This window comes from Urocampus carinirostris, chromosome 2, assembly GCF_059441175.1.
Source record: "Urocampus carinirostris isolate Australia breed hairy pipefish chromosome 2, RoL_Ucar_1.0, whole genome shotgun sequence".
Classification (NCBI taxonomy): Eukaryota; Metazoa; Chordata; class Actinopteri; order Syngnathiformes; family Syngnathidae; genus Urocampus; species Urocampus carinirostris.
In genome coordinates, this window is record NC_142350.1 from 63,419,348 (window position 1) to 63,446,045 (window position 26,698).

Genomic DNA, 26,698 nt, shown 5'->3' on the forward strand with positions numbered 1-26,698 from the left:
GTATATTACCAACAATAATTTATAGGTATGCACAGGACTTGAATAGTCAACTTTTCTCTACTGGATTTAGGTAGTAACAGGGATTGTACGAGTGCTTGAAATCCTTGAAAATGCTTGAATTTTAATGCTGTATTCAAGGTTAGAATTTTTGGTGAAAGTGCTTGTAAATGCTTGAAATTGTTGTCATGTTTCAAAGCAGTCTGACTGTGTCATGATGTGATGCACCTGTGCCCGCTCCTTTGGCGGCAACTGCCGCGGACTCTGATTGGCTCCCTGTCCCTATTCGATCCCACTCTTTTCTGTCACCTGTTGTCAGTCCGTCCGCGAACCTCAGTTTACGCCAGGCAAGCTTTTTGACGCTGACTTACTCCTGATTTTGCTCCTGTCTGTTTCCCGGCTTTGACCCGTTTTTTGATCTTGACCACGTCTACTCTCCTCTCCTGGCTTTCGAGTCGTTGCTGATCCTGACCACGTTTTTTTGCTCTCCTGTCCCAGTTTTGTCATGATTACCCAAGTGGAGCCACCTGGGGTAATCATGTGGCGCGCTGGAATGTGCTTCCTGATTGGTTAATGCTCCCTTTTTAAACGCGTTACGCGGAGAACTCTTTGTCGGAGGATTACTTTTTACCCCGTTTGACTCGCCTGATTTTCCTGTGTCTTTTTTACTTGTTTACCTGATTCTGCATGCCTCCGATCCGACCTGCTTCCGTTCCACGTTACGATCTTCTCTTCAGTCCCGGTAAACTCGACCTGCTTCCGTCCCACGCTACGATTGGCTACGTGTCCCGAAGCTGTCTTCACGGCGTTGCTGCTGACGTTCGACGGTCATCGCGTCTCCCGCTAACCCTGTACGCTTCCCCAAATAAAAGACTTGTAACGAACGCTCTGGGGTCTCCTGCTCTGTTCTGGTCCTCCCTGACAAGTTTTGTAATTTTAATCACTGATATTTAAAGACCTTATGAAAATGTTTTGCAAAAGACAATTTTTTTAGGGTGCCCCTTATAATGGGGAAAATACGGTAATTTGAACCCACAATATTGTAACAAGGCAATTTGACCATATATGAAAGAACTCATGCCCAAACTTGTGACTCCAGTGAGAGAAGCTCAAAAATCTTGCTACCGACCCGTTTTTTTCCGTTCCCGACACCGCTATTGCTCGCCACGGAAGTGCCCCTTCCGTGTTTAAAGCGACCTGCTTCCCAGGACCAGCGATCACCGGATCGCGTGTGCAATCCTTTCCTTTCTTCCCAATAAAGCTTAGAGAAACTTAACGCAAGTGGGTACTGTCTCGGTTCTGGTCCTGACTGACTCGATGGACCTTGGATTAAATGAAGACGAATAAATATAGTCTGCTTAAAGATGACACCAATGACGCCTGCTCTAGTGGCTTAGGGTTAGGGTTAGGTTTAAGGTTTGGGTTGGGGTTTGCCACTGCATTTCTTCCCTCGTGACTAACAGCAGCTGGCATTGGTTTGTTTTAGTTTTTTCCTTGCCCTCATGTAGGTTTTAGATCAGGGGATTGTGTAGTCTGTTTTTTGCAATCATCTGTGGTCTGTGCAGCCCCTTGAGACTACTCGTGATTAAGGGCATCACAAATAAACATGACTTGATTTGAAGAATTTCGAGATTTCGAGATTTTTCCATAAATCGAAACGCGATCACGTTTGGGTTTTCGTCCTTTCTGCCTCCCAGATCATCTTGTTGGGAATTAATTATCAAAATGTACCGTTTACCAAATTGTTCAAATGAGTTATCTGACTCCATTCACCAAACACAACCTACATTCATCTTACAGTGTATGCGCACTTGTTTCTTGAGAGAAAAATGACCAGGAGGCTGAAATTTCCACACGGGGGCGGATTTATTTTCCCTGACAGAAGAACTACGTGTCATTTGTTGTGGAAAAGAGACGTGCTGACATCAGACTTTCGGGGAAGTCTTGGCAGATGAATTAGTACAAACAATTAGAAACGTGCTGACATCAGACTTTTGGGAAAGTCTTGGCAGACGAATTAGTACAAACAATCCTCCTTAAGGGAAGCGTTTCTGAGAAAACGGAGGGAAAAACATTTCCGAAGAAGTTACGTAAGCCCTCTCACGGGGCTGAACCCCCCTTTCAGTTTTACTTCTTTGAAGCTATAAAAGACCACGCATGTCTAAAATGTTCTGAGTTCTCTTGTGACGCTGAAGATGCAACAATAAAACAAGAAACTCCCTCTGACGTCATCTGCATTCCTGCATTTCTTTGAAAGCGTACGAGAAGAATTCTCGACCTATATTTCTCCAACACTTTCATCTGAGACGGCTGAAGAAGTGACGTTGAAGTCTGTGTGAAGCATTCTTCTGAAGTCCTTCTGCTTTTTCTTATTGGCCCGCTTCTCCCCGCAAGATGGTGTGCCGGCTCCTCCCATGGGCGTGCCAAAGAATTGTTTGCGCACATCATTCTCACAGCACAGCGCCTTGATGACTCGCTTCTCAAAACAATGCCTGCCGTCCTCCGTCAGAGTCCTGTTATCAAAATTTCCTAGACAAAATATTATGCATTTCGAACAGCTTGTACATTGAACTAAAGCCCACTCAGTGAAAATATTCATTGCATTAGTCAATCGTATAAAATCCTTTACAGTCAAAATGTATAAAATCCTTCAATCTGCAAAGCGAGATGGTGTTTTGTGTACATTTGTGCAGCGAGTCGGGAATATTCTTGCGGCGAGCGACGCGCTGACGTTTTGCATATTGATGAGCCCGAAGCTTCAAGTACGCGGCCTGTCTCGGAAACGGCGGGGGAACAGGCGCCGCGTTTCCGTTCCTCCCCGCATGAGTTTTTATGTTCTTGTGTGGAAATATCTCTTTTCGGAAGGTGAGGCGGCTCGGAGCAGTTTTGCGCTCTGAGCTCTCTATTGAGAGACAAAATCTGTGAAGGTGGTGCTGAGGATAACAGATAAAGATGAATGAGTGCCAGAGATCCTAAGCTAACACAGACGATGATGAAGGCAATAAAAGCTCGACATACTTTTATGGGCCCTTTGAGACGACGCCTTCCATTTCTAGGTTGTTTTTTTTCCTTTAATATGAAAGTGGATTCCTTTCTTTGGACAGAGCGCAAACATGAGGGGGAGATGTATCATTTTAATGTTAGCTATGATGCACTTTAAAGGTACAGTGTGTATATTTTTGAGACTTTAAGTGGTAAACTTGAACAAAGCCAGTTTTGAAGGTGATATATTGTGTTGTTGTCTCTTAGGATGCACTCTAATAGGTATAGTGTTAAAATCTTTTAGACTTAAAAGAATCACGAGTTGCCTGGTGTCAGAACGTCTGCGAAACTTCTGCTAGACTCTGTGTGATATGCCAAGTCCTGTGAATTTGTCTGTGTTTGATCCTGTTTTATTTTCGGCCAGATCTGTTTGATTTTGACCACTCTTTTGTTCGTATTTCAATCCACTTCCGCGACCATCGATCCCCGGATCGAGTGTGCGCGCATTCCTCCTCTCCCTAATAAACTGTGAGTACGTTACGCGGTTGGGTTCTCATTCCTGTTTCCTGTCCTGGTTCGTGACATTATTGGATATTTTATACTTTTTAAACAAATAAAAAACAAAAAAGTGGGTGTGCAAAATTATTCAGCCCCTTTACGTTCAGTGCAGCGAACTCTGTACAGAAGTTCAGTGAGGATCTCCGAATGATTCAATGTTGATCTAAATGACTAACGATTATGAATGGAATCCACTTTTGTGTAATCAAGTCTCTGTATAAATGCACCTGCACTGTGATAGTCTCAGAGGTCTGTTTAAACTGCAGAGAGCGTCATGAAGAACAAGGAACACACCAGGCAGGTCCGAGAGACTGTTGTGGAGAAGTTTAAAGCTGGATTTGGATACAAAAAGAGTTCCCAAACTTTAAACATCCCAAGGAGCTTCGTGCTATTTTCGGGCACGGTCCCCCAAATCGAAGTAGGCCCTGAAGTGCAGCGCCAAAGTCCACACATCAGCTTCGAAGCGCGCACTCCGACCCTGAAGAACGCAGGGCGCTCAGGTCCAGTGTTACTCAAGTAAAAGTACAGTTCCTTTAGAATAATATCACTACTACTAAAAAGTAGTCATCCACAATTACTTAATCAAGTAAAAGTAGTACAACTAAGTGCATATACTGTGTCACTATTGATGCGAGGCACAGTAGTCGGCTCCTTTGGCGCCAACTGCCTCGGACACCTATTGGCTGCTCATCTCTTTTCAAACCGCCGTCTTCCTGCCATCCATTGTCAGTCCGTCTGCGAACCTCAGCCCCACGCTAGGCAAGCTCTTTTTGACCCTGACTCTATCCTGTCCTGACTCCCGTTTGATTCCCGGAGCCGACCCCTTTTCTAAACTCGATTTCATTTCTGCTCCTCCGTCCCGGCCATCGTCCTGTTCTCTCCCGCTCTCGACACTGCCTTCGTTGCCACGGAAGTGCCAGCCCCCGTGTTCCAAGCGATTTGCTACCCTTGACTGACGTGGGTACAAAGCACTTTCCTCCTTCTAAATAAATCTGAGTAAAACGAATGCAAGTGGGTCCTGTCTCCGTTTCTGGTCTCTGACATGCTGTGCACATACTCTATTAAGAAAAGCTACCGTAAATTCCAGACTATAAGCCGCTACTTTTTTCCCCAAACTTTTAACCCTGCGGCTTATTCAGCGATGCGGCCAATTCATGTAATTTTTCTAACGGCCGCCAGCGGCGCTCGAGTACAAAAGGTAAGATTTAGACCGATGGAATATATACGCCGAGGAAGACTGCAACTTCTTGCCTTGTGCACGGATTAAATTAGTGTAAACATACCCTCATCATGCAAAATGCAAAAAGAAAGGCACACGACGCAGCCTTTTTAGCTAAAAGCAATCGAGCAGTCCGATAAAGAAGGAAACAGAGCTACTGCACGTAAACTTTACCAGACCCGTTTTCTGTGTTGCGAGCGTGTTGCTTGCGTGTTTTGAAATAAGGATGTATTTATTTTAGAAACTTATTCTGATATGTTTTGCACGGGCGAATGAGAAAGAAGGGGCGGAGCAAAGGCGGGCTGACGGGAAGTGGAGTAAAGGTGAGACGTGTTTGTGGACGCGGCGGACAATAGTGGTTATATATTTTTCCCACCTTTACCTTTGGAAATATACACTTTTTTCCTTGGATTACTTTCAACGGGACCTGAACTCTGCAGGTCTGCACCAAACGTTAAGTACAGGTATTATTTTCCATATATTTTGCCGGCGGTGATTATTGGACTGTGTACTTTAATGAAGGACATTTAGTTTCAATCGCGGGACTTGAAGTCGGGTTTGGGTTAATTTTGTGTTTGTGTTACATTTTTCAATGTGAGCGCATGCGGCTTATATACAGGTGCGGCTTGTGTAAGTACAATATCAGTTTTCCTCTTAAAATGTGGTGGGTGCAGCTTATAATCAGGTGCGCACTATAGTCCTAAATTTACGGTAATTAAAAAAGTTTTAAAAAATATGAGAGAGAAGACTGGACCAGCCCAGCTTTTCTTAATTATTGACATTTTTTACGTTTTGGACCCGGGTCCAATATTTTGCTTTTACTGTGTACATATTTGAGACTAAGTGGTAAACTAGGTGAAAGCCAAAGATTTGAAGGTGAGATATACCATTAAAGGTATAGTGTACTTTTATGGCCCCTGTAAGGCAACAGTTTCCACTTCAAGTTGTTTTTTCCCATAACATCAGAGTCAATTCCTTTCCTTGGACAAAAGTGAGGGTGTCAATTAGGATGTACTTTTAAAGGTACGGCGTGTCATTTTTAGACCACTTAAAGCAGGGATGTCATACTCATTTTAACTCGGGGGCCACACGAGAGAACAAGAATTCTGTTGGGGGCCGGACTAGTAGATTAAAGAGAAAGAAAAAGAGAGAAAGAAACAAGAGAAAAAGGGAGGGAAAAGGAGAGAGGCCGGGACAAAGAAAGAAAAAAAGAGATAAACAAAAGAGATAAAAAGAGAAGTCGTGGGAGAGGGGGAAAGAAAGGGAGAGGAAGAAAAAAATCCAAAGAGAAATAGAAAGACAGAAGGAGAGAAAAGACAAAAAAAGCGCAAAGGGTAGAAAGAGAGAAGAGAAAAGGAAAAAAGGAAGTTAGAGCAAATGAAGTTAAAAAGACACATAGAGAGAAAGAGACAAAGAGCAACAAAGGAAGAGACAAAGAGAGACACAGAGAGTGAAAGATACAGAGAGTGGGAGAAAAGGGGTGGAAAAGAGAGAGAGAAAGAGAGAGAGAGAGAGAGAGAGAGAGAGAGAGAGAGAGAGAGAGAGAGAGAGAGAGAGAGAGAAATAAATACAAGTACAGTGTCTTTGTGAGTGGAACCTGGCTTTGGCGACATCAGGTTGACATATTTCAACCTGCAGCTTGTTGTTCTCTTGCGCTTCTCTGAGTGTTATCTCGTGGGCCGGATTCAATCCTTTAGCGGGCCTATACCGGCCCACAGGCCGCCTGTTTGACACCTGTGACTTAAAGTGTCTAAGAGAAGGCCACAGTTCTGAAGGTACGATGGGTAGTTTTGATATCAATTAGCATGTATCATATTTTACAGACTAAAAGGACCACCGGATTAAAAAACAGACTTCAGTGATATCATTTTCATAAATAAGTCACACTTGACTATAAAGCCCATGGATCCTAATGCCTTCCTTCAGGTCTGTCAGGACCAGAACAGAAACAGGACCCAATTGCGTTACGTTTCTCACAAGTTTTATTAAAGGAAAGAGGAAGGACTCAGCCACAGGTGTCAAACGGGCGGCCCGCGGGCCAGATCGGGCCCGCTAAGGATTGAAACCGGCCCGCGAGACAACACTCAGAGAAGTGCAAGAGAAAAACAAGCTGCAGGTTGAAATATGTCAACTTGATGTCGCCAAAGCCAGGTGCCTCTCACAAAGACACTGTACTTGTATTTATTTCTCTGTCTCTCTCTCTCTCTCTCTCTCTCTCTCTCTCTCTCTCTCTCTCTCTCTCTCTCTCTCTCTCTCTCTCTCTCTCTCTCTCGCTTTCTTTTCCACCCCTTTTCTCCCACTGTCTGTCTCTGTCTGTTTCACTCTCTGTCTCTCTTTTTCTCTTCCTTTGTTGCTCTTTGTCTCTCTCTCTGTGTGTCTTTTAACCTCTTTTGCTCCAACTTCCTTTTTTTCTTTTCTCTCTTTTCTCTCTCTGTCTTCATACACTTTGCACTTTCTTTTCTCTTTTCTCTCCTTCTGTCCTTCTATTCTCTTTGGATTTCTTTCTTCCTCTCCCTTTCTTTTCCCCCTCTCTCATGACTTTTTATCTTTTGTTTCTCACGCGCTCTCCCTCTCTCTCTTTTTCTTTCTTTGTCCCGGCCACTCTCCTTTTCCCTCCCCCTTTCTCTTATTTCTTAATCTCTCTTTTTCTTTCTCTTTAATCTACTAGTCCGGCCCCCGACAGAATGTTTGTTCTATCGTGTGGCCCTCGAGTTAAAATGAGTTTGACACCCCTGGACTAAGCAAACGATCCAGTCTTTGCTAGGTGCGGGAAGCAGGTCGCTCTGAACATGCAAGTGGATCTTCCGTGGCGAGCGATGGTGGTGTCGGGAAAGGAAAAACGGGTCAGTAGCGGGGACAGGAGAGCAATAACGTGGTCTGGGTCAGAAGCGAGTCGTAAGCCAGGAAAAGAGAGTAGACTCGGTCAGGGACAAAAAGAGGTCGAAAGCCGGGACGGGTATCAGGATACCAGAACAGACCAGTGGACCCCAGAGCATTCGTTTAAGTCTTTTATTAAGGAAGCGTTCAGGTCTTGCTGGAGACGTGATGGCCGTCAGACGTCAGCAGCGGCGTCGGGGAGATAACTACGGAACGAGTCCGGAATCGTAGAGTCAGGCAGGTCGTGTTTACCGGGCCTGGAGAGGAGATCAAAGCGTGGGACGGAAACAGGTCGGATCGGAGGCAGGAAGAATCGGGTAAGCAGAGTTCTAAATGAACGGGATATCAGGAGAAACACCCAGAGTTACAAAATGTACACTCTGACACTGCTCTCTGGACGCAGCGCGCTTAAGAGAGAAGTGCCAGCCAATCAGAAGGCGCCCACCCAGGTGCCACATGACTGCTCCAGGTGATCTGAGTTAGTAATCATGACAACGGGAGAGCAGACGTGGTCAGTATCAAACAGGGGTCGAAGCCGGGGGACAGACAGGAGCAAAATACAGGTGGGAGTCATAGTCGAAAAAGGCTTGCCTGGTGTTAACTGAGGTTTGCAGACGGACTGACAAAAGTGGACAGATAGGAGTAGGTTTGAATACGGACAGGTAGCCAATCAGAGTCCGAGGCAGTTGGCGCCAAAGGAGCGGGCACAGGTGATTCACATCAGTAATCATGACAAGGTCGGCCCTGGTTGCGCAGTAAAGACGCTTGTCCCCGTGACCTAAAAGTGTTTCATGGTGTTACCGTCTTTGAGGTCTGAACGTCACAAATCATCCAAGGTTTATGGTTGAAAAAGACCCTGATTATAATGATTTCTGTAACATTTTCCATACAAGATTTTTATGTAACATAATACAGTATCAGGGCAGCACGGCGGCGCAGTGGTTAGCGCTTGTGCGGCACAGTTCATGTCATGGGAACCTGTCGTGGGTTCAAATCCAGCTCCAGACTTCCTGTGCGGAGTTTGTATGTTCTCCCCGTGCTTGCTTGGGTTTCCTCCGGGCACTCCGGTTTCCTCCCACGTTCCAAAAACATGCATTTCAGGTGAATTGGCCGGTCCAAACTGTCCCTAAGTGTGAATGAGCGAATGAGTTGTCTGTCCCTGTGTGCCCTGCGATTGGCTGGCAACCAGTTCAGGGTGTCCCCTGCCCACCGAGCCTGTTTGTCCTTGTTTTAAGGGACTTTTCGCGTCTACCAGAGTGCAACAGTTCAAATTGTTGGGAGCCGGGTGAGGAGAGTCCCTTGTTATGTTGAATTATGAATTATTATTACTAGAACTGTTATAGTTCTGCAGGCTTGTTTAGGATTGTGATGGCCTTGGGGAAGAGACTGTCACTGAGCCTGTTTGTCCTCAGTGACAGTCTCTTCCCCAAGGCCATCACAATCCTAAACATATTTGGTATTGGAGTAATCCGAAAGTAATTGAAAGTAATCCAGTTCAAGTAACCCTACCCAACCCTGCTTACGAGCATCATCAAGTCATCAAATGTTGTTTCATCCATAGAAGAAAGTCATAGGCACATATAAGAAGTCGTACACTTTCTGACGTGCGTTCCCTCTCGGGGGCCATGTGTGCACTTCATTACGCCCGCCAAAGGCCCGAGCTGTCAAGACCTTCCCGGCTGGCAATTACAGGTGCAATATCCGTCCCGGATGTCTTCCCAGCCCGCTTCAGAAATTGCCTTTGCAGTTTTGACAATATTTGAGCTAACGGAGAAAGATCGGAAATAAAGAAAGGTTTTCCTTTTGAAGAAACCAACTAGTCACACCTTACATGACAGAGAACGCTTGTAGGGCAGCAAGAAAGACGAGTAACGCATTTTTCGGACTATAAGTCTTCCGGAGTATAAGTCGCACCAACCGAAAATGCATGAATAAGAAAGAAAACATGTTGCATTTTTTTGGGGAAATTGATTTGATAAAATCCTACACCAAAAACTTGCGGGTCACCTTGAAAGGCAATTTGAAATAAAAATGAACTAGAGAACACGGTATTACTAACATTACACGTATGTACGTATCTTAGACACGCTCAAATCCGTCTGTCACGGTTGCCATGGCGCCCAATTGGCCCCGCCCATGTGGCGCCAGCTCGTTGACGGATTGGCTACCCTTCTATTTAAGCTCAGTGCTCTCTCTCACCCTTTGTCAGTCTGTCAACGAACCTCTGCCCTGCAAGATGTGGGTTTTGACTCTGTCCGGTTCCCTGCCTGTGCTTCCTGTCCGGTATTGTTGCTGCCTAGTTTGTCCTGTTTAATTTCGATATCCAGTTTTGATATCAATCCTGTCTGTCCCAACCTGTCTGGTATCGCTCCATCTGTCCGATATCTGCTCGAGCAATTGGTATTGATATCGTCTGTCTCTGGCTTCCTGTCATTTGACGCCAGACTGCTGCCTTACGTCTTCCACCCAACGATTGCCAAATCACTGGCGTTTGGGTTAACACGCGTGACTGCCCCATTTCCCGTAAAATAAAAGCTTGTGTGAGAAACGTCACGCATTTGGGTTCTACTCCTGTACCGGTTCATGACAACATCAGTATCGACTTGAGATATTAAGAGTTATTTAGACTGGCAAAAAAAGACCATTCTTAACAAACTATCAGATTCACTCCACTCACTAAATCCAATGAAATATTCTATTTTACCGGTAAATAACTCCTCCGACTCGGGAGGAAGACGATTACCTCCCTTGCTTCCACTTCCGCTTTTACCTTACGGTCAAGGTGGAAATGATCAACACAGGCCTAGAGCGCCCTCTTGCGGTTTGGTGTGAAAGTAACATGTGAAGTGTTATGCAGTATCGGTCACAGAGAATTAAAACTCAATGATTGAGTAATGTGTTAAAAGAAATCACATATAAGTCTCACAGGAGTATAAGTCACACCCCCCGGTCAAACAATACAAAACTTTTTATGAAACAGGAATCGATCCGGTTGCAATGATCAGAACATCGAAACCTAACCACTAGACCACTAGTGATACAGTTGACATCTGAAAAGGCATTCAATTCTATGTCATGATCACACTATATTTACTCCCGGTGCCAGAAACAAATGTTAAAAAAGGGCGAAAGCAGAAAGTAGTCCTGAAAGGTATAAATAGAAGCTTGATGAGGGAAATTACAAAGTCATCTGATGACGAATTATAGTTTGCGTTTAATAATATGTTTCAGGACAGGCTTTCGACCTCCTTTTGTCCCCGACTATGTCTTCTCTCCTTTTCTGGCTTACGACTCGCTTCCAACCCCGACCACATTCTTTCTCTCCTTTCTGACCCGTTTTTTCTGTTCCTGACACCGCCAACGCTCGCCAAGCATGCATTTCAGGTTAATTGTCCAATCCAAATTGTCCCTAGGTGTGAATGAGCGAGCGAATTGTCTGTCCCTGTGTCCCCTGCCCACTCCCTGTCGTTGGCTGGGATGGGCTCCAGCAACCCCGCGACCCTACTGAGGATAAGCGGTGCAGATAATGGATGGATGTCCTGGTAAAATGTGTCTCTGCACCGAAAGACACAATAAGCGAAAAAGCGAAAGTGCTAACGAAGATATATTTATGATATTCACAACCTGGGATGCCTTCACTGAACTTGTGAACCGGTCACACCTGCCTCTCTCTCAATTTCCAAGACGTGACTCTTCGGGTGTCTCACGGTTGCCATGGCGCCCAGTTGGTCACAGCCGGGTAACACAACAAAACACCCCCTAAATCAGCGGTGGGTAAACTATGTCCGTCAGGCTTTTTCATCTGGCCCGCCCAACAAAATTGTTAGCACTTTAATTATAATATTACATATATCCAGCTACCGGACTTCCTGTGCGGAGTTTGTATGTTCTCTCCGTGCTTGTGTGGGTTTCCTCCGGGCACTCCGGTTTCCTCCCACATTCCAAAGACATGCATTTCAGGTGAATTGGCCGGTCCAAATTGTCCCTAGGTGTGAATGAGCGAGCAAGTTGTCTGTCCCTGTGTGCCCTGCGATTGGCTGGCAACCAGTTCAGGGTGTCCCCTGATGATTGCTGGGATGGGCTCCAGCAACCCCCTGACCCTACTGAGGATAAGCGGTGCAGCTAATGAGAGATGAGATAAGATATATTCTTATATAACTGGTGCCATTGGTGTCCCAGTGTCCCCAACATTAAGACTGCTGGCAATAATTTTCTGCATGTAGTTTTTATATTTATCAATATATTCATCAGCTTTGGGGCAGCACGGTGGGTGGGTGGTTATTGCACACGGTTCAGGGTTCAAGTCCAGCTACTGCAGCCCCCCAGTGTGGAGTTTGCATGTTCTCCCCGTGGGTTTCCTCCAGAAACTCCGCTCTCCTCCCAAAACGTGCATGTCAGGGTAATTGGCCGATCCAAATGTCCAAATTGTCCCTAGGTGTTGATGAGTGAGTGGTCTCTTTGTGCCCTGCAACTGGCTGGCAACCAGTTCAGGGTCTCCACTGCCCAAGAGGGTAGCTGGGATGGGCTCCAGCACCCCCGCGACCCTACTGAGGATAAGCAGTGCAGATAATGGATGAATGGAATTTTCAGATTTCATGATTAAACAAGTTTTTCAGCTAGCCCCATAGTATTTTGAGTTCCAATGTATTTCTTTATTTACTAATCAAAAAAATAGATAGGCGTCCATTATATTTTTCCTTCATGTATTGCTGAGGAATCGAATTCAGAAATTGTATCGGTTGTCATGATTACCGATCAGTATCACCTCTGCCCGCTCATTTGGCGCCAGCCTCTGCGGGCTACCTGATTGGTTCCCTGTCCTTTTTTAAGCCCAGCCCTTTCACTCTCCTTTTGTCAGTCCGTCAGCAAACCTCTCTTTATGCAAGGCAAGCATTTTGACTCAGGCCCTCGTTGGTAATGCTTTTTGCACCCGTTTTTCCACCTGTCCATTCCTGATCTCTCCGTTTGTCGCCGGCTTCAAACTGTTTTGACCTCGACCCCGTATGCTCTCCCGTCCCGGCCTACGACCTGTTTTTGATCCCGACCACGTTTTTGCTTCCCTTTCGCGGACCTGTTTTTTTCGCCCTCGACACCGCCATCTCCCTCTCCGGGAGATCCACTTCCGTATGTGAGCGGCTTGCTTCCCGCGTCCAGTGAACTTCCTCTTTCTATCTATAATCTTGTGGTTAACGCTACGCATTTGGGTCCTGATTCCGTTCTGGGCGTGACAGATACAAAAAAATAAAATCCCAATTTTTTTTTTTCTCTGCTTTTTGCCATTTTTTCAACCGCCTGTGACTCAAAATGGTTGCCCGCCCTGCCCTCAAGCTTGCTTGTAACAAAGACTTGTTATTGAAATTGCAAACAGCACCCCGCTAAAAACGTAGCACCCGCTAGCTACACAAAAATAAACATATAACGTGCGTACTTCATCCCGCCCTTTTACATTAAACATCCGATCGGGGATCTATTTCTCAGCCTCGGGTTGCAAAAACAAGAGCGCTTCTTCCTTCTCCCCCGTTGGGAATACCAGTTAGAGTTAGCCTCCTTGTGACCCTTGTTAGCATAGCACCTGAGGTCAAACGTAAATGAGTTACTTAGCAACAAAATTTAGGCCACGCATAAGAATTAAGACGCGCTTCTTGGGATTTTGTGCTTTTCTTACGAGCCTTGAGCCTTTTTATTCAGATTGTTTTCACGCTTCTGTTTTTATTTCCATTCATTAGCAAGAGCGCTACCTGAGGCTAATGGATTCGCGTGATTCATTGTTGAAGGTTGAGCGGGGCTTTAAACCTACGTTGGGGGATTTTGTCAAACGGTGGAGCGATACTTTGGTTTTACCAACTTCTTCAGAATGCTCAGTTCGTTCTGTTTGACAGAGATTGCTTATGTCAGGTTCTGGTCGGTTGCCATGGCGCCCAGCTGGCACCGCCCCTTGACACCGGCTGACTCGCATTTTCTGATTACTCCTGTGGGTACTTAAACCTGCTGTTTTGAACTGCGCTTTGCCAGATCGTTGTTGAAAACTTGTTTATGCTTGGTAATACTTGTTGTGCTTGTTGGACTTTGTTGCACTTTGGTGTAACATTCTGAGAGATTCCTGCAAGTTCTGTTTAATTCTAAATGCCTAGTCTGTAGTTTTGCCTGTGTTTGACCCGTTTTGTTTTTTGGTCTGGTTTGTTTGTGTTTTGGACAACTTTTCTTTCTCAAAGTGTGAGGACGTCTACGCAAATGAGTTCCTACTTCCTGCTTCCCGATCCGTTTCATGACAGAACGATCTGGCCAAACGATGAGAACTCAGCGAACGATCCCAACACAAATTGGGGAAAGCTGGAGACTCCCTACGCTCTCCAGCAGTTGGATCACACGGAGGGCGCCGTTTGGCGATTGCCCAGTGAGTCGGCTGAATAAGCTCCTATCGGCAATGGCCCCGCCTCCCGGGGCTCCTTCTCCGGCCGCGTCGTCACCTTTTCTGCCCACTCGAAACACGGCCACGCCCGTCGTGGCAATTGCTGTGCCTCGAATGGGGTTTCCGGAAAGACTTGGCGCCGAGCTGTCCGAGGTCCCCGTTCGCCTCTCCTGCAACGCCTGACCTGTCTGAGTACGACTCGTCTGCTCGCCGCTCAGATTCGCCCACCTGACGCCCCTGCCTCTCCCCGTTCCTGCATTTTGGGGGGATGGAGTGGGGTTGCCCTCTTCGGGAGCGTCGACCCATTCTGGGGGGCGAGGTATTTGGCTTTTTTTTTGGGACCTCAGGGGCTATCCCTTGAAGGGGGGGTTCTTTCAGGTTCGTGTCGGTTGCCATGGCACCCAGCTGGCACCGCCCCTTGACACCGGCTGACTCGCATTTTAGATTACTCCTGTTTATGCTTGGTTATACTTGTTGTGCTTGTTGGACTTTGTAGCACTTTGGTGTAACATTCTGAGAGATTCCTGCAAGTTCTGTTTGATTCTAAAAAAGGCCTAGTTTGTAGTTTTGCCTGTGTTTGACCCCGTTTTGTTTTTTGGTCTGATCCGTTTGTGTTTTGGACAACTTTTCTTTCTCAATTAAAGTGTGAGGACGCAAATGAGTTCCTAATTCCGGCTTCCCGATCCGTTTCATGACAGCTTAGAATTCCAATTCATTATTCAGACTATTATGCACTGCTTACATTATTGTCAATTTCATGTTGCCGTTCTTTGATGCACACATCCTTTAGGGCAGATCTGATTCTTGTAACCGATCAAGTTTGATAAAAAGAAATGGCTCAGGGGAAGGAACAGATTTGGCATTCAAGTTTTTTTGTACAGTCTTCCCCTCTTCTCCTTGCATGTTTGAAATAATTTCACAAAAGTATGCTAAAATCATTTAAACTAAAATGATACAAAGTGCAAGGAGACATAACGTAGAGTGAAAACAAACGCTCAATTTTCCAAGTGTATAATAAAATAAGAATGATCTCAGAGGCCAAAGAAGACCTTTTCGGGGGCCGGATGTAGCCCGCGTCCCTTGACTTTCACATGTCAGGTCTAAAGCATCCCACTGAGTCATAGATTTTTAATAGACTTTTAATTGGTCTCTCGTTCAAGTGTTAGCGAGAATTTAGAAGACTAGATGAAGTGAATATGGAAAGTCTTTTGATTAATCGTACGATGACACAGTTTTGTGTAATTAACTCATTTAGTGACAATGACGCTTGGATTTTACCTGGAATCATCTATTTTTAACAAGCTCAAAGGGACCATATTAGAAATAAACCTCAGTTTAAACCATGTGCTTATCATATATAATAAGACCAAAATAAAACAAAGAACTAAAAAAACATCCACGACAATGTATTGATAAAATAATGCTCTTACCGTCGATTGGAGAGGCATTCTCAAGTACAGAACATTAGGCAAATTTCTCACTTCTCTGGCTTTTTAACAAGTTTAGTAACTTCAAACACCGTCATCTGATTCTGGTGGTCTCAGATAAATGACCACGCCCAAAGATGCATGATCTGGAGGAGCGTCCCTGGCCCATATAAAAAGAGGAGCTGATCGATAGCTCGTCCTCTTTTCTCATGCCTCGCATGACGACCTGCACTGCAGCCTTGGGTCCAGCACGTGGGCCACACGTTGAGACCATATGGAGCAAGAGACAAAATCTCTCCGCAACAGAAGTAAAAAGACGGTTTAAGATTTACCACCATGTTTGCTGGTTCTTGGGAATGAGCGTTCTTCTCTGTACAAGGGAATCTCCTCAAATTGACTATTATAGCCGGAAATTTTTGTATTTTGCTACTTTTAGCGAAGGAAACTCCCATTATCTCTGACGCCTTCCAGTCCCTTTTTTTCCCCTATCATTAATTCTCTGTGTTAATAAATTGTGTGTGTTATTTCCATCCACCCGGTTCATTGATTCCATTTTCTTGGGATTACTAATTCATATCAGAACTCAAAGAGCTCAAAGTAATAACGTAATTTAAATCATTTTTATCAGTGTAGGAAATTATAGAATCCTTCATAAAAAATATATTTATGGTGGAGCACAAGCAACACCAAGAGGCAAATTTGTTTACTGATTGCAGTCAAGAATAATTCGTTTACATCCTAACAGTTTTCAAAATCAAAGCTAGAAAAATCCCTGTAGGGTTCTATTCCCCTTTAGGTTTTTTGAGGAACGTTTGTACTTCTGGCAATAGCTGGTGAGCTGACGTTTCGACACGGTGCAGGAGCGAAAAGGGAAACCTCAAAACTCCACAACCTCTGAACATTTTTCTTCAAAGTCGATCTGCTCCTACTGTTTAAAGTAGGGCAGATTTTTGCTTTGTTGTCTATGTTTTGTTGTTTTTGCTTACCTCTGGCGAATACGCTTTGAACTACTAAATTTCTTAGAGTTCAGTTCAATTTGATTGTGATTTTTTTTCTCGAATTTATTCATTTCAATATTGAATAATTTGTATAAACATGAGTTTATATTTTAGTAGACGGTCAAAAAAAGATATCAACACATTTTAAAAAAACAGGAGAAAACTAGCACAATGCTAGTCTTAATTTTTTCCAAAAGCCGTCGACTGAGCCCTTTATTTTTATCATCCAAGGTTAATAATATGAGATCTGCCCTGAAGGCTGTAATTGATTTTACATTTGGAGTGATATGACTTGATCTGGTACATTGGAGTTTGCAGGTGGATGCAAAAGGGGAGGAGACAGTGGATTAAAAATGGAACCTGTTGTAAACCTCGCTCTTACGATGATTGTTATTACCTTTGAAGATGTTCTTGCTTGAATCTTTTATTGGTGATGGCCATGCATTTTAGCAAGTGTAGCCATTTTTGAGTGCTCTTCATAAATTTTGATAATTGCAAGCTTCATTTCCATGATTATCATGTTTTTGCTGCTCTCTTTTGCATTACTGCGACCTTGGACACAAAGAGAGTAAATGCAGGACCAAAAATACTGGGCAGGTCCCGTCTTTATGACACACATGAGATTTTAAGCTAAATGAAAAAACAGAAAGGCATTGTGGGAAGTAGTTCAGCTAAATGCATATCCGTAGTTTTAAAATGCCATGATGGAAAACGAATAGAAGATCATTTTATAGGATGTTGACTAAATCTACACCCGTAAAACACCCCAAAGTGTGAATTGTATGCGTTTTGGGGCGCGCAATCATTAATTGTTTACGTCGTATAGTGGGGAAACTGCTATAAAGAGGGGACTAACATCTCATTTCACACGAATACCAGTGTCTACTGTATTTCATCCACTATGCAGCTTTTTCAAATATCCAAATAAGCACATGAAGTATTTCAAATTGTAGAAGTAACATACAACAGTCTTTGGAAATATAGGGCCTCAGCCAGGCCTAGAGCTAAGCCGAGAGTGGTGAAACTCAGTGTGGAGGCGCTATTATGTAAATGCACCACGCATTTTGGAAAATGGGACTCACAAAAAATGTACTTCTTTGTGCTATATCCCAAACATTGACATTGTGGTGAGAATCTTTGGGGTGCTTTTGGGTACCTCACGATTCAAGGGTACCGATTCCGGTTATAAAATGATTAAATTATACGGCAAATTACCGTATTTTCCGCACTATAATGCGCACCGGGTTATAGGGCGCACCCCGAAAAAATAGTTTTTTGGTCCTATTTTTGACATACATAAGACGCACCGGATTATAAGGCGCTACAATCGGAACGTGAACAAAACAGTTAGATGGTTCAGTCCAACTTATTATCCCCTTAACATTCCCAAAGCTTGCAAAGACGCAAATACGTGTCGAGAACACGTGCGGATGCGGTGTCCTTACGATTTCACTCAAATGCATCGTTCCATCATTCGGAAGGTTAAAGTCTTGGGATTCAAGAAATGCCAACCATTCCTTAGTTTCTATTTTCTTTTTCGCTCGCAACTTTACTGTATATATGACAATAAACACTTGGAATTGAGTTTAATTTAAAAATAGACACTCCATTCCATCCATTATCTGCACCGCTTATCACAGAAACATCGAGTTCAGTCTGAAACAAGATATATAGCCGGAGTAGCTCACCGAAGTCGTTGTGTTCATAATAATGTGCAGCCGTGGTCCTCTTATATCCGTGAGTTGAGTAAATCCAGGAGAATAAAATACTTAAAAATACAAAATAGTAAAAAAATGCTTTCTGTATGCCGTCAGCTACGTGCTATACGCATTCATCTTTTTCGGCCAATTGCAGGCTTTGTTTTGCCGCTTTAGCCTATACCAGCCTGTAAATGACAAAAAGGATCCGTCTCTTGACCTCCGAATAACTTTAGCCAATAGTGATCGATTCAACTGATGATTGACACGTCTTTTTGGGCCAATTGCAGGCTTTGTTTCGCCCCTTTTGCCTATGCGAGCCTGTAAATGATAAAAAGGATCCGCCCCCTTTACCTCTGAATAACTTTAGCCAATAGTGACTGATTCAAATGATGATTGACACATTGGTTAGCCAATGAAACGCCGGTAAATAAATCCCAGCATACATCGCGGACTACTTGGCGTTCGGGGGGAAATCTAGTCGGCGAAGGCAAGTTAGTTGCAAGACTTTGCGAAATAATATTGATCCATAAATAAGGCGCACTGTATTATAAGGCGCATGGTCAGCTTTTGAAAAAAATAAAGGCTTTTAGGTGCGCCTTATAGTGCGGAAAATACGGTAACTGAAAACTCCGTTTTGGGGTCTGCGATGACCAAAATCTTGGTTGAAAAAGGAAAAAAATATATATTTGTATACATTTTTGTGTGTTGATTTCTACAATATTTTTGGACTGTTTCACCGGGGAAGAAAACCCGAGTTACTGAAAATAACGGTGATGGGTCATTGTGATTTTCTAGGAAATTTGATTTCTATCTGGCATGATGTTATTGTGGTTTACTGAGGCTTTTTTAACTGTGATTGTCAAAATTCTAATAATAATCACATCATATTTCACAATTCCGCACTGAGGTTCCTGTTTCTCTGTAGGTTTCTCTCTGTCACACTTTCTTCTCTGTCTCTTTCCCATTTCTATCTCAACCTTACTCATTTCTGGGTTCAATTTTCCACAAATTGTACGTAAACACACAAAACGTACATAAACACATCAATTGTAAGTAAATACACACAAAAACGTACGTAAACACACAAAAACATACACAAACACACAAAACGTAAGTACACTAATCAAGCGTAAGTGAATACACACAAAACGTACTTAAACACACAAAACGTATACAAACACATTAATTGTAAGAAACTACACACAAAAACATACGTAAACACGCAAAAACGTACGTAAACACACAAAACGTAAGTAAAAACATCAAGCGTAAGTGAATACACACAAAACGTACGTAAACACACAAAACGTACATAGACACATCAATCGTAAGTAAATACACACAAAAACGTACGTAAACACACAAAAACATACGTAAACACACAAAACGTAAGTAAACTAATCAATTGTAAGTAAATACACACAAAAACGTACGTAAACACACAAAAACATACGTAAACACACAAAACTTAAGTAAACTAATTAAGCGTAAGTGAATACACACAAAAATGTACGTAAACACACAAAACGTACATAGACACATCAATCGTAAGTAAATACACACAAAAACGTACGTAAACACACAAAAACATACGTAAACACACAAAACGTAAGTACACTAATCAAGCGTAAGTGAATACACAAAAAACGTACTTAAACACACAAAACGTATACAAACACATTAATTGTAAGAAAATACACACAAAAACATACGTAAACACACAAAAACGTACGTGAGCACACAAAACGTAAGTAAACACATCAAGCGTAAGTGAATACACACAAAACGTACGTAAACACACAAAACGTACATAAACACATCAATCGTAAGTAAATACACACAAAAACGTACGTAAACGCATAAAAACGTATGTAAACACACAAAACCTAAGCAAACACATCAATTGTATGTAAATACACACAAAAACGTACGTAAACATACAAAACGTAAGTAAACACATCAAGCGTAAGTGAATACTGGACACACAAAAACACGTAACACACAAACATGTACATAAACACACACAAATGTACGTAAACAAACAAAACGTACGTAAACACACAAAATGTACATAAACACATCAATCGCAAGTAAATACACACAAAAACGTATGTAAACACACACACTTAAGTCACTTGTCTTGATTTCCCCACAGTTTTCCTTCCTATCACAACTCCTTCTCTTCCCTTTATTAGTACTCCGTCCCCTTGGTTCCTTACTAGTTAATTGTCTTCCTCGTCACGTCCCAAGACCCCTTGTCTCAGCTACTTGTTTACAAGAACAACCTCTTGCCTGCCTCTTGGATCCTGATTGTTGACTCTGTTGTTGTAGATACAGTTGCCTCGCTTCTTGATTTTCCGTGTACCGATCAAAGCCCGAATAAAATAACACCGTTTTATCATTATGCTCTCTCTCCACCGAGAGTGGGTTCTTGAAATAGTTGTCAGGACCAGAACGGAAACAGGACCCAAATGCGTAACGTTTACCACAAGTTTTACCAGCTCAGTAGCCTAGATGGTAAGGCGCCCGCTTTGAGACTGGGAGGTCGGTGGTTCGCGCCCCGGCCGAGTCATTCCTAAGACTTAAAAAGTGGTCGGCGGCGCCCTCTGTTGGCTGCGGCTGCATCGGCTCGCTACAACGGGTCAGGTGCAATCAACATTTCGTTCTGTGTACATTGTTACACAGAATGACAATACAAGGAAATTATTATTATTATTATTATTATTGAAGGAAAGAGGAAGGGCTGCGCCCACGATCCGGGGTTTGCTGGGTGCGGGAAGCAAGTCTCGCGTATTGGATTGTGATCCGAACATGGAGGTGGATCTTCCGTAGCAAGCTAAAGCGGTGTCAGGAACGGAAAAAGGGGTCGGTAGCTGGGACTGGGAGAGCAAGGCCTGGTCGGGGTCGGAAACGAGCCAGGATGGGAGAGTAGACAGTGTCGGGAACAAAAATGGGTCGTAAACCGGGATGGGAGAGCAGACGTGGTCGGGATCAAAACAGGTCGTAGCCGGAGACAAACAGGAGCAAAAACGGGACAGGTGGGAGTCAGGGTCGAAAAAGGCTTGCCTTGTAAACACAGAGGTTCGCAGACGGACTGACAACAGGGGATAGACAGGACTCAGTTTAAATAGGGACAGGGAGCCAATCAGAGCCCGCAGTGGTTGGCGCCAAATGACCGGGCACAGCTGATTCACATCGGTGATCATGACAATAGTAACAACATAGTAATAACATGATAACTTGTTATTCTAGAAACATATAAAACTTTTAGCTCTCCAGGCATATCAGTAACAAAAAAGGTTGGTGATCCCTGCGCTAAAATTGAAACTAAATCATTTAGAAGATAAATAAGTAGTCATAATTTCGGATTCATGTCTTTCCCTCTGGGTATTCATAACAAAAATCCATACTATGTAAAATATGATCCTCTATTAAATGGGTAAAATGTCGCTTCATTCTAGAATTAGCCTGTAGTGTATTTCAGGCTAAGACATAAATCCGCACGCCACGGTTCGGTGACACAGTGACCTGAAGGGGGCGAATAAAAACCGTATTTGCCGCAATCAGGGTTGGGTAGGGTTACTTTAACTGGATAACTTTCAATTACTTTTGGATTACTCCAATAACAAATATGCTAATAAAAGACAAAATAAATTAAATATGAATAAAATGACTAAATTTTGTCCAGGCTTGGAATACATGGAACGGCAAAAATGATGTTGGCAAGCTGTTTGGATTTATTTTCATTTTGTTTCTGTCGCATTTTATGTTAGTTTTGCCGGAGATCAAAGCCAGGAGAGAAAGCTTACCACGTGTTGTGAGTCATCACTTTATTCATATTTAGTTTCTTGTGTCTTTTATCAGCATATTTGGTATTGGAGTAATCCAAAAGTAATTGAAAGTAATCCAGTTAAAGTAACCCTACCCAACCCTGATGATTACTGATGCAGGGCCCCTGAGTCTGCTCCATTGGCGGCAACAGCCGAAGACCCTGATTGGCTGTTGTACTCTTTTTAAACCTCCGCCTTCCTGTCAACATTCGTCAGATCGTCTGCGAACGTTAGCTACATGCAAGGCAAGCTCTTTTGACTCCTGACTATCCTGCCCTGTTTTCCGTCTGATTCCCGTTGCCGACCCGTTTTCTGAACCCGTTTACGTTTTTGCTCCTCTGTACCGGCCAGGGTTGGGTAGTGTTACTTTAACTGGATTACTTTCAATGACTTTTGGATTACTCCAATACCAAATATGCTAATAAAAGACAAACGAAACTAAATATGAATAAAATGACTAAATTTTGTGCAGGCTTGGGGAGTAACGGAATACATGGAACGGCAAAAATGATGTTGGCAAGCTGTTTGGATTGATTTTCATTTTATTTCCGTCGCATTTTATGTTAATTTTGCCGGAGATCAAAGAGATCAAAGCCAGGAGAGAAAGCTTACCACGTGTTGTGAGTCATAATTTTATTCATATTTACCCTAAATTCTGGACTATAGGCCGCTACTTATTCCCCAAACGTTCAACCCTGCGGCTTATACAGTGATGCGGCCAATTTATGTAATTTTTCTAACAGCCAGCAGCGCTCGAGTTCAAGGCACATGACGCAGCTTACAAGCTAAACGCAATCGGGCAGTCCGATAAAGAAGGAAACAGAGCTACTGCACGCAAACTTTACCCCGCGAGCGTGTTGCTAGCGTGTTTTTAAATAAGGGAGCGTGGGACGACGTCTATATGACAAAGTCTCTCTCCCATACTATAGGAGGACAACTTTGATGATGTCAGTTATAAGGAGGACGATGAGGACGGTTTGCCGTGATTTTTACATGTACGGTATGTTTTTTTTTAACAGACACGTTAACTGTATTGCGAGCGTGTTGTTAGTAGCGTTTTGCTACCACTTCACAGGCACGGTTTGGGATGAAAGTTATAGTATTATTATTAAAGCTTTGAAAACTCTCTCGGTGTACCGTCTTTCTTTGTAAATATGTGTAACCATGTATAATATGTATTTGCAACTTGGGGCGGCAGTAGGTCAGGAGGTAGAGAGATCGTCTTAGGATTAAGGGTTCCCAGTTCGAATCCCGGCTTGTCCGTGTTACATGTCGAAGTGTCCTTGGGTAAGACACTGAACCCCCCAATACCTCCAATAAGCAGGTTAGCGCCTTACATGGCTGCACAGATCACGGCCGCTATTGGGAAATGTGAAGCACAATGTAAAGCGCTTTGGGAAGTCATTGACTTGAAAAGCGCTATATAAATGCAGATCATTTCATCATTTCATTTCATTTGCAACTGTATATTTTTGTAATGTATTTATTTGTATTTATTTTGGACACTTATTCTGATAAGTCTTGCACTGACCAATTAAAAAGAAGGGGCGTAACAGACGCGGGGGATGACGGGAAGTGGGGACCGGTAAAGGTGAGTGTTTGTGGACACGGCAGACAATAGTAAATATATATTTTTCCCACCCTTACCTTTGGAAATATACACTTTTTTTCCTTGGATTACTTTTAACGGGACCTGGACTCTGTTGGTCTGCATCACATTTTAACTACCGGTATCATTTTCCGTTATTTGGCCGTCTGTGGCTACTCAACTGTGTACTTTACTTACCTGGCAGGGGAGATACCATGATCATTGGCTTTGAAGCCAGGACCTTAACTTGGCCAGGTCCTTAGCTTGGCCTTGAAGCTAGGTCCTTAGCTTGGCCTTGCTTTGATGCTAGGTCCTTAGCTTGGCCTTTGATTTTTGCATTCCGGAGATGGAATAAGAGCTTGCTCTGTCCACTCCACGCATCGGCCCGGCATTGCAGTACCTCCGGGAACGGTGCATTCACAATGATCGCAGCAAGGCTTTAGGGCTAGGACCTTAGCTTGGCCTTTTGGCTGAGAGTAAGTGTCCCGGCTCCTAGGCTTTGTAGCGTATTATGAACTGACCGATAACGGATAATGGATAATGAATAACGAAGATAGATCAATAACCCTTAAAAACCCCAAAACCCCCAGTTAAAATCGCGGGACTCAAAGTAGGGTTTGGGTTAATTTTGTGATTGTGTTACATGTTTTAATGTGGGCTCATGCGGCTTATATACAGGTGCGGCTTGTGTAAGTACAAAAGCGGTTGTCCTCTTAAAAGTTTTGTGGGTGCGGCTTATAATCAGGTGCGCTCTATCGTCCGTAATTTACGGTAGTTTCTTTTGTCCTTTATTAGCATATTTGGTATTGGAGTCATCCAAAAGTAATTGAAAGTAATCAAGTTAAAGTAACCCTACCCAACCCTGGCCGCAATATGGATGAAATACGGCCGAGGTAGTAGCTGGGAATCCTCTTATCGCACTCTAAATAAAGTTTTTTGGATGAAGTGTAATCGCTAAGCCTGGTGTGGCTGCTGTATCGGTAATAGCCAGGTTTAGTGTAAGCCGCGCCATTTAGAACAAAACTGTCTTTGGCAGCTCGCTCGGCCCGGGATGGATGGGAGCGCTTAGCAAAACGAGGATGGGCGTCCCTAACGTCACCCAAAAAATCGATTTGGCTCGGTAGTGGAAGTATTCTTCTAAATGCCATCATGGCAGCGCTCTGTCGGAAAGCCATTAAGAGCCTCGGTGATGCGGAACGGCCTAAGTTGTTACGAGCTAATTTTTTCGTTTTGGTATTGCTTTCTACTTGATTTCCACTTGACTTCTGCTCTTTGATTATGTTGTGAATGCTCTTCAGGAATTTGTCAAGTCAAGTCATGTTTATTTGTGACGCCCTTAATGAAAAGGAGTCTCAAAGGTCTGCACAGACGATTGCAGACTACAGACTATCATGACACCATCCCCTGATCTATAACGTACATGAGGGCAAGGGAAAACTCAAACACCTCAAGTCATGTTTATTTGTGACGCCCTTAATCACAAAGGGCTGCACAGACCACAGATTATTGCAAACTACAGACTGTTATGACACCATCCCCTGATCTAAAACGTACATGAGGGCAAGGGAAAACTCAAAAACCTCAAGTCATGTTTATTTGTGACGCCCTTAATCACAAAGGGCTGCACAGACCACAGATTATTGCAAACTACAGACTGTAACGACACCATCCCCTGATCTAAAACCTACATGAGGGCAAGGGAAAACTCAAAAACCTCAAGTCATGTTTATTTGTGACGCCCTTAATCACAAAGGGCTGCACAGACCACAGATTATTGCAAACTACAGACTGTAATGACACCATCCCCTGATCTAAAACCTACATGAGGGCAAGGGAAAACTCAAAAACCTCAACATGAGGAAAATGAAGAAACCTTGAGAAGGATGAGGTCATCCCCCTTCCAGGATGACCAGGCTGCAATGGATGTTGCAATAACAAACAATACACAGATATTGTCAACATAAAATAAAGGTTATTCATATGCTATAGAATAGAATTGTGTTTTAAGCCTAGATTTAAACAGTTCTACTGAGTTCCACAGCACCGGGGCCCGAAGGGAGAAAGCTCTTAACCTGCGGACTTCTTCTTGGCTCTTGGGATCACTAGTAGACCAGCATTTTCAGAGTGAAGGCTCCGGACTGGAACATAGGGGGAAATTAAATATGAAAGATACAAGGGAGCAAGTGTCACGGACCAGGAACGGAGACGGGACCCAATTGCGTTCGTTTTACTCAGTTTTATTCATAAGGAGAAAGGACTTGCATCCACGATCCGATGATTGTCGGTCACGGGTAGCAGATAGCTGGAACGCGGAAGTGGCACTTCCGTGTCGAGCGAAGGTAGTTGTTGACAGCGAGAACAAACAGGTCGATGGCCGGGGCGGAGGAGCGAAAACATAAATGGGTCCAGAAAAAGGTTGGCAATGGGAATCAGACAGAACAACAGGGCAGGATAGAGTCAGGAGTCACAAAAGTTTGCCTAGTGTGTCGCGTAGGTTCACAGACGATCCGACGAGTGTTGTCAGGAAGGTGGGGGTTTAAAAAGAGAACAACAGCCAATCAGCGTCCGTGGCTGTTGGTGCCAACGAGGCAGACTTAGGTGCCATGACAGAGAACACATTTAATCTGCGGATTTCTTCTTGGCTCTTGGGATCACTAGTAGACCAGCATTTTCAGAACAAAGGCTCCGGACTGGAACATAGGGGTAAATTAAATCTGAAAATTATGAGGGAGCAAGTCCGTGCATGATTTTGTATACTACCAACAGCACCTTAAAATCACATTTTAAGCTAACAGAGAGCCAATGCAGGTTAGCTAAAATCGGGTTCATGTGATCAAACTTTATTCTCTCAGTTAAAAGCCTTGCTGCAGCATTTTGTACCAGCTGAAGGCTCTTCATTTTGGACTTTGGGAGACCGGAGAGTAGTGCATTACAGTCATCGAGACAGGAGGTAACAAACACATGAATTATAATCCCAGCATCAGACTGGGACAGCATGGGGTGAATTTCAGCAATGTTGCGAAGATGGAAAAAAGCTGTTCTGGTATTATTCTTAAGGTATGTTTGGAAGGACGGATTGGGATCAAATGTGACATCTACATTTTTAACTGAGT

General features: G+C 43.6%; 1 protein-coding gene and 1 pseudogene across 1 annotated transcript in view; both read left to right on the top strand.

The window, feature by feature from the left end:
• The window catches only part of LOC148372974 (thrombospondin type-1 domain-containing protein 7A-like), a 339,221-nt gene that overhangs the window by 14,352 nt on the left and 298,171 nt on the right, over positions 1-26,698 (top strand). The window lies entirely within an intron of this gene.
• Positions 23,870-24,007, top strand: LOC148372975 (U2 spliceosomal RNA; annotated as a pseudogene).